Raw genomic sequence first — 10136 nt, 5'->3', positions numbered from 1 at the left:
TGGGACATTTATTCTCGTATTCGTAGGAAATCAAACTATTTTTTCAAAGAAAATTTAACGTCCTTTGGTTAAATCATTCTATTCTGGATATATTGCTATTTATGTGAAAAAGTAAAACCTTATATTTTTATCATACTTTCAATTTTATCTACTGAAAATTCATTTTTGGAAAGAGATATAATTTGACTTTTTCCCACATGGAATTTCTCAACCTTGTTTATTGTGTAGTTCACTCACCCTTTCTCTACTGATCTGTATTGCCACATATGTGGTGTAAGTTTCCTTTCAGGTGGTCTGGCTTTTCCATTGGTCTATTTCTCTATCCCTGTGCTTGTAATCATACTGCCTCAATTTTTTTTTTTAAGTTTTATTTATTTAAGTAATCTCTACACCCAACGTGGGGCTGATGCTCACAACTCCAAGATCAAGAGTCACTTGCTCTCCCAACTGAGCCAGCCAGGCACCCCTCATACTGTCCTGATGGAGCTTTATAAGTTTTAAGGTGCTCCCAAACTTCTTGTTCTTCAAAATGCTCTCCATTATTCTTGGCCCTTTTCTCTTCCATATGAATTTTAGGATCAGCTTGTCAAATTTATCATACTGGATTTGGGTTACTAATATTTTACTTAGGGTTTTTGTGACTGTTCATAAATGAAAATGGGCCTATAATTTTCCTTTGTCGTTGTATGCTCTCCCTTTGTCTTTTTCTGGTATCAAGATTATACTAGCCTTAGATTCCCGATGAGGAGGTTGCCTGTTTTTCTTTTCCCTCCTTCCCTCCCTCCCTTTTTTCCTTGCTTCTCTGGAACAGTTTAAATAAGATTGGTGTTAGTACCAAAATGATTGGTACTATTCACCATAAAACCATCTAGCATGGGTTTTAGAGGTGGGGCAGTACCTCTATTCAGATTTGCTTTTCTTTCTTGAGTCATTTATGGTGAGTTGTAATTTTCTAAATTCTCATTCTGTCACCATTTTCTAATTAATTGATAACAATTTTCATAGAATTTTTTTTTTCATCTCTGTGCTATCCTTCTGGAATGAATTTCCTTCTTTCTCATATCATCCGTTGTTTTTGTTTCAACAATCTGAACAAGAAACTGAGTTCATTTTTGTCTGAAATGTTTTTATTTAGCCCTCACTTGTGAAAGACTGTATAGCCGATGTAGAAATAAAGAGAAACAATACTGCTGTTCTCACCCATTGAAAAGGTTATTTCATTGTCTTCTGTCTTTTGCTGTCAGGAATTCTGCTGTTGGTCTCCTTGTATCTCTAATAAAAACTATGCATTTCGGCTGGGACTTATAGACTAGAACGGTGTCAGTGTTTCCCTCCTTTTGTCTTGGGGTCCCATCTGGTTTAACATTTGTCTCTGACAAGTGTCCCAGTGTAAAGAATAAACTGTGTGGTCATTCTAAGATTTTCTCTGTGTTTTACATGCTTTGCTACAAAACAGGTGGTTTGTTGTTGTTGTTTTTTTAATGTTTATTTTTGAGAGGTGGGGAGGGGAGGGCAGAGTGAGAGAGAGACCAAGGATCTGAAGCGGGCTCTGTGCTGACAGCAGAGAGCCCAATGCAGTGCTTGAACTCATGAACGGTGAGATCATGACCTGAGCCGAAGTCGGATGCTTAACCGATGAGCCACCCAGGCGCCGGTGGGTTGATTTTTAATGAATCTGTTTGATACGTGTTGCATTTTTCTGAAATTGGGGATTTGTAGTTTTTATCAGTTCTGGAAAATTCTCTGAATGTTGCCTTTTGCATTTGCTGTCTTCCCTTCTGGAAGCCTTTTTAGACATATGTTGGATCTTCTCATTCTGTTTCCTGTATGTCTTCTCCACTCTCATATTTCATGTCTTTCTTTTCTCTTATGTATAGTTTCTACAGATTTCTCTTTTAGTTCACTAACTCATTCTTCAGCTGTGATTACTCAGGTGTTTAACCTGTTGAAGCTTTTGATTTAATTGGCTTATATTTTCTATTTTCACAGTTTTATTCCATCTTTATTCAAATCTGCCTCTTCTTTTTTTCAGTGTCTTGTTCTCAAGGTTTTGATCACTTTAACATCTGTACTCATCACTGTCATATTATCTTACATGAATTTCTTAGAGGTTTAATTCTGTTGGTCTGCTGATTCTTGCCTTCTTCGTGTGTTTTCAGCCTTAGATTATGAGCTAAACTGGAATAAAGACTTTAGGGGGGGAACCTCCATGGTCTGGATTGGAGGTGCCCTCTTCCAGAGAAGTTTTGCATTTACTCCACCTAGCCCAGAAGCATCATTGGCTCAAAGGCAATTAATTAATTACATGTTAGTTTCGTGACTTGCGATTTCCTAGATTTCCTAAACTATGGTGTGACACCAGTCCTTGGTTACAGATTCTTGGATTTTTTTTTTTCCTTTACTCAGAGTTCAGATTAACGTAGACTGGCTTTCTTATTATCTCCCAATCTGGTGAGCAGATTTTACTAATATTTTACTATCATTATTATTACTCTTCCTTCTTTTTGAGCTGCTTTATTTTCTAGCATGAATCAAGAATCCCTGGGGACTTGGTTCCAACTCCCCGCCCAGTGCGGGCCCAGAGCATCTCCAGCCCTTGCATGATGTCAAAAGCCCTTAGATCATCAAGACCAAAAGCCAGCTTGCCCAATCTGCACCAGGACAGTCACAGGGCATGCTTGCTTCTCTGGTTTTTAGTTCTCTTAGTTTTTGGCCCTAGTTGGCTTCTTCTGCTGCTCTTTAGTTACACACCCATGCATTTAAAAAGATTTTTGCCTTATTTAAATAGCAGCTCTAGATGTTTATGTCAGGAAGGTTGGAAGCTAACTAGTTTGCATTTTGCTGGAACCAGAAGTCTAAACCTAATTTGCAAAGTATCTTCAAATACATTATTTCTTTTGATTTTTATGTCAAGGTGCAAGCTTCTTCCAGGTGAGCAGACTAGTTAGAAATTAAGCTTGTTGCCCAAAGTCACAATCAGCAAGAGCTAGTATTAAAACTTGAGTATTGGGGCGCCTGGGTGGCGCAGTCGGTTAAGCGCCCGACTTCAGCCAGGTCAGGATCTCGCGGTCTGTGAGTTCGAGCCCCGCGTCGGGCTCTGGGCTGATGGCTCAGAGCCTGGAGCCTGTTTCTGATTCTGTGTCTTCCTCTCTCTCTGCCCCTCCCCCGTTCATGCTCTGTCTCTCTCTGTCCCAAAAATAAATAAACGTTGAAAAAAAAAAAAAAAAATTAAAAAACTTGAGTATTAAGCTCCAAGTTTGGATCTCTTGCCAACATTCCTCCTTTTCCACTGAATACAAATAGACTTATGTGTTTGTTGGTATGTATATTCATTTTCACTAAACAGCTTGACTTTTTGCTTCTTTCTCATAGATAGGACTTTAAGAGGAATTTATTTTTTCATACAGTCTAGTTTAGTGGACGGGGCATTGGATTTGCCCCCTCCTAAAATTGCCCCCTCCTAAATTTTAATCCATTTAGTAGTGCTGTAACCTTCGGCAAATGCACTGTCAGAGCTCTAGTTTTCTTGTATGTGAAACGTTGCCTGAGGTATTGGGACTGTGCCTCCTAACTGAATCTGTGGCTGCTCTCATGCCCATTCAGAGTCCCTGTAAGGACTGTGTATGGGCAGGGTCTTTCTTTGTTCAATTTCTGCAAATCCCAGGGTCTTAAATCTGCTTTCCTTATTTTTGTTAGTTGCTACTATATTCTGTCCCTTGGGGCCTTCTTTCGCAAAACATTTTTATGCAGTGTTTTTCCCTAAAACAATATCATAGGGCTCTTCTTTCCTTTCCTTTCCTTTCCTTTCCTTTCCTTTCCTTTCCTTCTGATCACCAGAAGAGTACTGGTCAGGAGTAGGAACAGCAGTATATACTGAGCCCTCTTCACACAGCAAGCACTTTGCTATGTGTGTTTATACAGTAGCTCATGTAAGCCTCGTGACAACACAGTTGGGTCCATGTTATTAGTTTAATTTTATAGATGGGGAAATCCATCTATACATAACAAAGAGGTTATGTAACTTGCCTAATTTCACACAGCTAGTAAGTTAGAGTAGAAATTCAAACCCATAAATGAACTACTTCAGTTGTACAGTCCTGTAATATACACTGAACATTGAATTCTTGTAGTCATGGTCCATGATTTACTGTTTCCGGACTCCCTTCTGAGATGGAGCTGGAGGCATCTTGCCCTTCTATTTTATTCTTTTGCAAACGAGGCTCGCCACTGTTTCTCGTCTTCCAGGTCAACCACTAGGAGAATCACCTGGGGCCCTGCGTCAACCTACTGAATCAGAATCTTGATTTTAAGAGCACCCCCAAGTGATTCTGGTTAGCAGTCATTTAGGGGTTACCGGTAATTATTTCTTCCACCATGACCTCTCTACATCCAGAAGATACGATTGACAGAACAGTTTTTGTCCTCTTGTTTCACAGAAGCAGTTCAAATCTTAGAATCTGCAATCCATCATAACATCCAGGTCACTAGATTTCTGCCTTATAAAGAATGTTTATGTGTGATGCCTGTCTTCACCAGTGATACTGTAATGATTAAACTATACATATTCTGTGATAGTCTCAAAAGACTAATCTCCATACTTCCACAAATCTTCAAATTTTGTGAGATCACAGTAGCAGCATTTGCTAAGTACTGTATTTCATGGCTCCCTGGTCTGTCACCTATTCCATGCACAAAAGGAAACTACATATTGCATTTGGTCTTAGAAGTTGGGAAACTACATATTGTACCTCTCTCTTAAAAATTCATGGTGTACATTAGCATACTGAAGGACCCTTAGAAATTCTCAGTTGAAAACTGTTTTTTGCTTTGTTTAACTTGTCATTTCCCAAACTGGAATCTCTCTTATTTGTGCAATTCTATTAGGAGCCAATGTCAAACATGAATTGCTCTATATGCAGAATTTTCTGATTCTTCATTTGAAAGGGGAAATAATATCTGCTTCATTTGGGGTGATTTTTGAGGATGAATCAAGAGTTGAGAGGTAAATGTTGAGTAGCTAGGCTACTTGCTACTCACAAGTATCTTGCTACTACATACCAGGATCAGCAAAATAAAAACTTACTTTGTCATCAACCTGTGAACCTGTCACTCTAGACAGAGTCAGACTTTGACTAATCAAGTCTATGAGTTCCGAAGTTGAACTATTATTTTAAATGTCTACCACAATAAGAGCTCAAAAAATTTCAAACTTGCATATCTTCTGGAATTTTCAACATGGCTGGAAAATGTTCACAGTAATGTGTGTCATTTACATAATTATTGGTGGATTATAAATTACCACCATAAAGCACACATAAATTCATATTGGTTGAATGAATGAATCAATCAGTCTTATTTGGGCTTATTAAATGTATTTCCAAAATACACTTGAGTTCATAAACTTTTTATTTGCTCTTTAAAACATCTTGCTCTGTTATGTTTCAGGCAGAAGCACTTTTGATTTCTCTACTACCAAGAAGATTCAATCTTAGTATTCGCGTAATAGGGAAGACTTGGATCTGATGTTTTGCTGACTGACCTCGTAGAAGCTGAGCTTAGTATACTTTTCAAACTGTGCTTGTCTAGTTGCTTAGGATTCTGAAGTGCTGTTTCGTTTCTGTTCCCATCACTGTTCTGGTCACTGCAGTGTCCCCATCTGCCTGACAACCTATCCATAGTCAAAGCAGGGAAGGTATTCCTTTTTTGAGCTTATTAGTTGCTGAGAGTCTTGCTAAAATCACTAGAACCTGTTTACTAGTAACTTTGTTTAATTGTAAAGGATCAACAGAAACTGAAGTACCCTGGATCAGCATGGAAACCTGAATTTCTGTTACTCAGTGCCTGATTCTTGGTATTTTTGTTCCTCTTTTTTAAAGCATTGTATATTTGTTGAATAGCTATGTTCAAGTTAGTATTCAGTTTTTGCCAGTAGGAATGTTACATGGGTAAATAAGAATCTTCAGAGGTCTTAGAGTAGTTTATAAAGAAGAGATAAAATTTGTATTAAGTTCCCATTTTTGTTAAACTGTTTTATTACTAAAGTTTCAGAGAAAAAGGATGTGGATTATGTTTATGAATTTCATAACATTTTCTCAAAATTTCCTACTGTATAGTCTATCTTAAAAGGGCAAATGGTATGTCACAAATTCCCAACATTGAATTAAATTATTTTGGTTTTAATGTAAGAGATGTTAACAAACATAAAACTAGGCATAAATTCCTCAGGGCTATCACTCTTATGCAACAATAAATGAGTCAAAAATTTAAAACAAACCACAAGATCAATTATATTCCAGTTGGCAACATAACATTTAATATGCTAAGTGATGATGTCTGTAATACTGATTGCTGTGTTCTGTGTTCTTTCTTTTTTATTGATGTAAAATTCATATAACATAAATTCACTATTTAAAAGTATATAATTCACTGTTGTACAAACATTAGTAATGTGTAATTCCAAAACATTGTCCTCACCCCAAAAAGTAACCCTATACCCATTAAGAAGTTTCTATAAGTCCTCTTTTGAGTTCAGCATGCCAGTACAGCTGTGTGCCATGTAACCCAATTCTCCCACCATTTTCCTGTATTCGAGGAGTAGGAGACTTTCATTTATTCCATAACTTGACCTTTACTTTTTTTTTTTTAATTTTTTTTTTTAACGTTTATTTATTTTTGAGACAGAGAGAGACAGAGCATGAACAGGGGAGGGGCAGAGAGAGAGGGAGACACAGAATCGGAAGCAGGCTCCAGGCTCTGAGCCGTCAGCCCAGAGCCCAACGCAAGGCTCGAACTCACGGACCGTGAGATCATGACCTGAGCCGAAGTCGGACGATTAACCGACCAAGCCACCCAGGCGCCCTTGACCTTTACTTTGTAGAACACCTTGTTTACATATTAAGTCTACCTCTGCACCTTTTTAATTAGCCCTCAATTATTAAAGTATAACTGCTTGGCACTAGTCAACCCTAAGCAGGTATGTGAGCAACAAAACCATAAGACTGTACTTGGTATTAAGGTGACCAACCAAATGATCCAAAATATGCTTATATTATTTTTTTACAATATAAATAATCAATAAATAAACAGTCATAAAAATGGAAAGACATCATTATAAAATTCTTGTTGAGAACTCATGGAACACTAAGACTGTTTCTGAAATCTTGTTGAGGTCTGTGTGTACTTCATGAGAATGAGGAGCATGGGCATTTTAAATCTCTTCTGCTTTAAAATTTTTACAATAATTGTCCTGGAGCGTGGAAGATATCTTTTTGGTAAAATCTCATTCCTATCTCATTTTAGATTTTTGTTTACATATTCTTTTTTCCACTGGGAACATGATACTACTCCCTTTTGGAAACTTCATATCGATAATAAAGTGGAATAGCTTCATTTCTAGCTCTTTTATTCTCACTTTGTTCCTTATATATCTTTGTAACTTAAAAATAGATGGATATAGGCTTTGTCTATAGAATGTGCCCATGATTTTTAAGCAATAACTTATTTTTGGATTTTTAAGATTACTTTAGAGTAATTATTTCCAACAGTTGAGTCATGGTGTTTTTTTTTCCTTTAATGCCAAAGTTAATTGAGTCACATTCTTATAAAAGTAATTATAATATGAACTGTGTTTAGATATATATGGATAATTTTTAAAACATATCAGGAAAACATCACCAAAGCAATTTTTTTTTATTTATATTACCAAAAAAGATGAAAGGGTTAGTGGAACAGAGTGGCAGGAGATGAGCCCAGAGACCAAATGGTGATGTGCTTTATCAGCTGAGCTAAAGAGATTTCATTGTATTCTGAAAATCAAGGGGAAGTCACTGAAGAATTTTTAAAAATATAATTAGGAAACACTTCTCAGACTTTTTAATTTTATCTGAACTTATCTTCATGAAAGTGTTAAGAAAATCATATTTTTTAATCTACCCTGAATTTTTTCATTTAAGAAGTAATTAGTTGTCAGCCCTTTCCATAACTAAAATGCCTTTGCTTATGGAAAGGTATGTTTTGAGGTGTGAAGCTGATCTTTGCACAGCTAAAAATCTAATGTATACATCTAGCTCTTCATGGCCCAAATGTGCTATTTGAAAATTTGGCAGCAAGATTAATCAAAGGTGTTTAAATCTATTAATTCTTAATGATATTTAAAAGTAATAAGGGAAATGATTGGTCATCTTCAGAGGATGATAGGAAACCAATTCATTATCTTGAAATCTTACAAGGGAAAAGAATCCAGTGTTTCCCATTTTTTCTATATGAATTGAACATGTAGGTAACCAAGTAGTAGCTGAGGGAGAGAATCATTTTATTTTTTATTTATTTATTTTTTTATATATGAAATTTATTGTCAAATTGGTTTCCATACAACACCCAGTGCTCATCCCAAAAGGTGCCCTCCTCAATACCCATCACCCACCCGGAGAGAATCATTTTATAAATATATTCCAGTTAATAAATGAAAAAGAAATTATAAAATTAAAGAATCACCATTTTACAGTCTCCCACCAACTGAATAGATACAGGCAGCGAGCATCAGTGGCTCTCAAGATTGCAAAAAGACCAAATTGGGCATTAAGTGTCTCCTATAGTTTTGTCAAAGAGGCAACAGGACCTGAGTGTAATCCACTTTCTGGATTCATGTGTCAATTTTTAGGTTATACTAAAACAAGAAACATGCTGAACTGCACCAAGATGAGGCAGTCAACAAAATCCAAACCTGGGGAACTTTATAGGTGAAATAGCCTGGGTCCTTCACTAGATAAATTATAGGGAAGTGAAGGGCATACTGGCTCTCCTATGGGTTATAAGAGACCTTATAAGACACCAAAATTTTTTCACCTGGGCAAAACAAAACTGCAGTGTCAAGGGAAGCATACAATAAAAAAATGTCAAGGAGGTGATTAATATAAAAGTCAGGTTACTTACAGCAAGAGTGGGAAGGTGTTATGATTGGGATGGAGCAATATAGAAAGGGCTTCTGGGGTGTTTGGCAAAATTCTATTTCTGGACTTGACTGGTGTTCACCTTATAATAATTTATTAGGTCCTACATCACAATATTGGAGAAGATATGCAGGTAGCAAATAGTATTCTGAAGTATTTCTTGCTAAGTAAGAAAAATCAGTTTGTAAGTCCTGCTGTGTGTAAAGTGGAACAGGGTTGACCAAAGTGACGTTTTTCATTAACTACAGCAGTTGTCAAACTTTTTGGTCTCAGGACCCCTTTATACTCTTTAATGTTATTGAGGATCCCAAAGAGCTTTTGTTAATGTGATTCAATCTAGTTACAGTATTTGCTTTATCAGAAATTAAAACAAAATTTTTAGAATATGTTCATTCATTTAAAATAACAATCATGACCCATTATAAACATTTTTATGAAAAAATGTTCTAAGACAAAACAAAAATTTAGTAATAGCATCATTTTGTATTTTTTTTTAACTCTTTTTAATATCTGGTTTAATAGAGTAGAACTGGATTCTGATACTTCTGCATTCAGTCCATTACCATTCATTGTTTGGGTTGAAGTGTATGAACAAAATCCAGCCTCACACAAATATGTAGTTGGAAAAAGGAGGAATATACAGAATCCAGATAATTATGGATATTCTTCAATACCTCTTTGACAAGGAATGGTTTTGTGAAGGTTAGCTGCAATATGGACTCTTGAAACCATATCTGAACTGTACTTATTACATGAAAACTCATTGGTATGCAGAAGTTTTTGTGCATGCTTCCTATTTGTCAGAGTATTAAAAAGATACATCCTCAAGGTTGAGATTTAATAAAAATATTTTTTCTGGTTCCTTTATCAAGGAATTCTTAAGTGAAAACTGGCCTTTCTAAAAAATAAGTATATGGCAATGAAGACCACAGTGGTTGCTAGTACACTTTGATGCCTCTGTCTTGGTTTGTGCCAAGGCACCAGTGATTTTACCCAGCACTGCCTTTGTGCCATTGGTGCACTATTGGTGCAAATGCCAATACAGTGAAAGGGGTGAATAACATCTTAGTATTATTTTGAAAATAGCTTGGGTCTTAAACCTGAAAGAATCTCAGTAACTCCCAGGGGTCCATGGACCATGCTTTGAGAACCACTGAAGTAGAGAACTCCATGGTTTCTCACTAGCTG

The sequence above is a fragment of the Prionailurus viverrinus genome, chromosome B1 (assembly GCF_022837055.1).
Source record: "Prionailurus viverrinus isolate Anna chromosome B1, UM_Priviv_1.0, whole genome shotgun sequence".
Lineage (NCBI taxonomy): Eukaryota > Metazoa > Chordata > Mammalia > Carnivora > Felidae > Prionailurus > Prionailurus viverrinus.
This window is presented reverse-complemented; position numbering follows the sequence as displayed.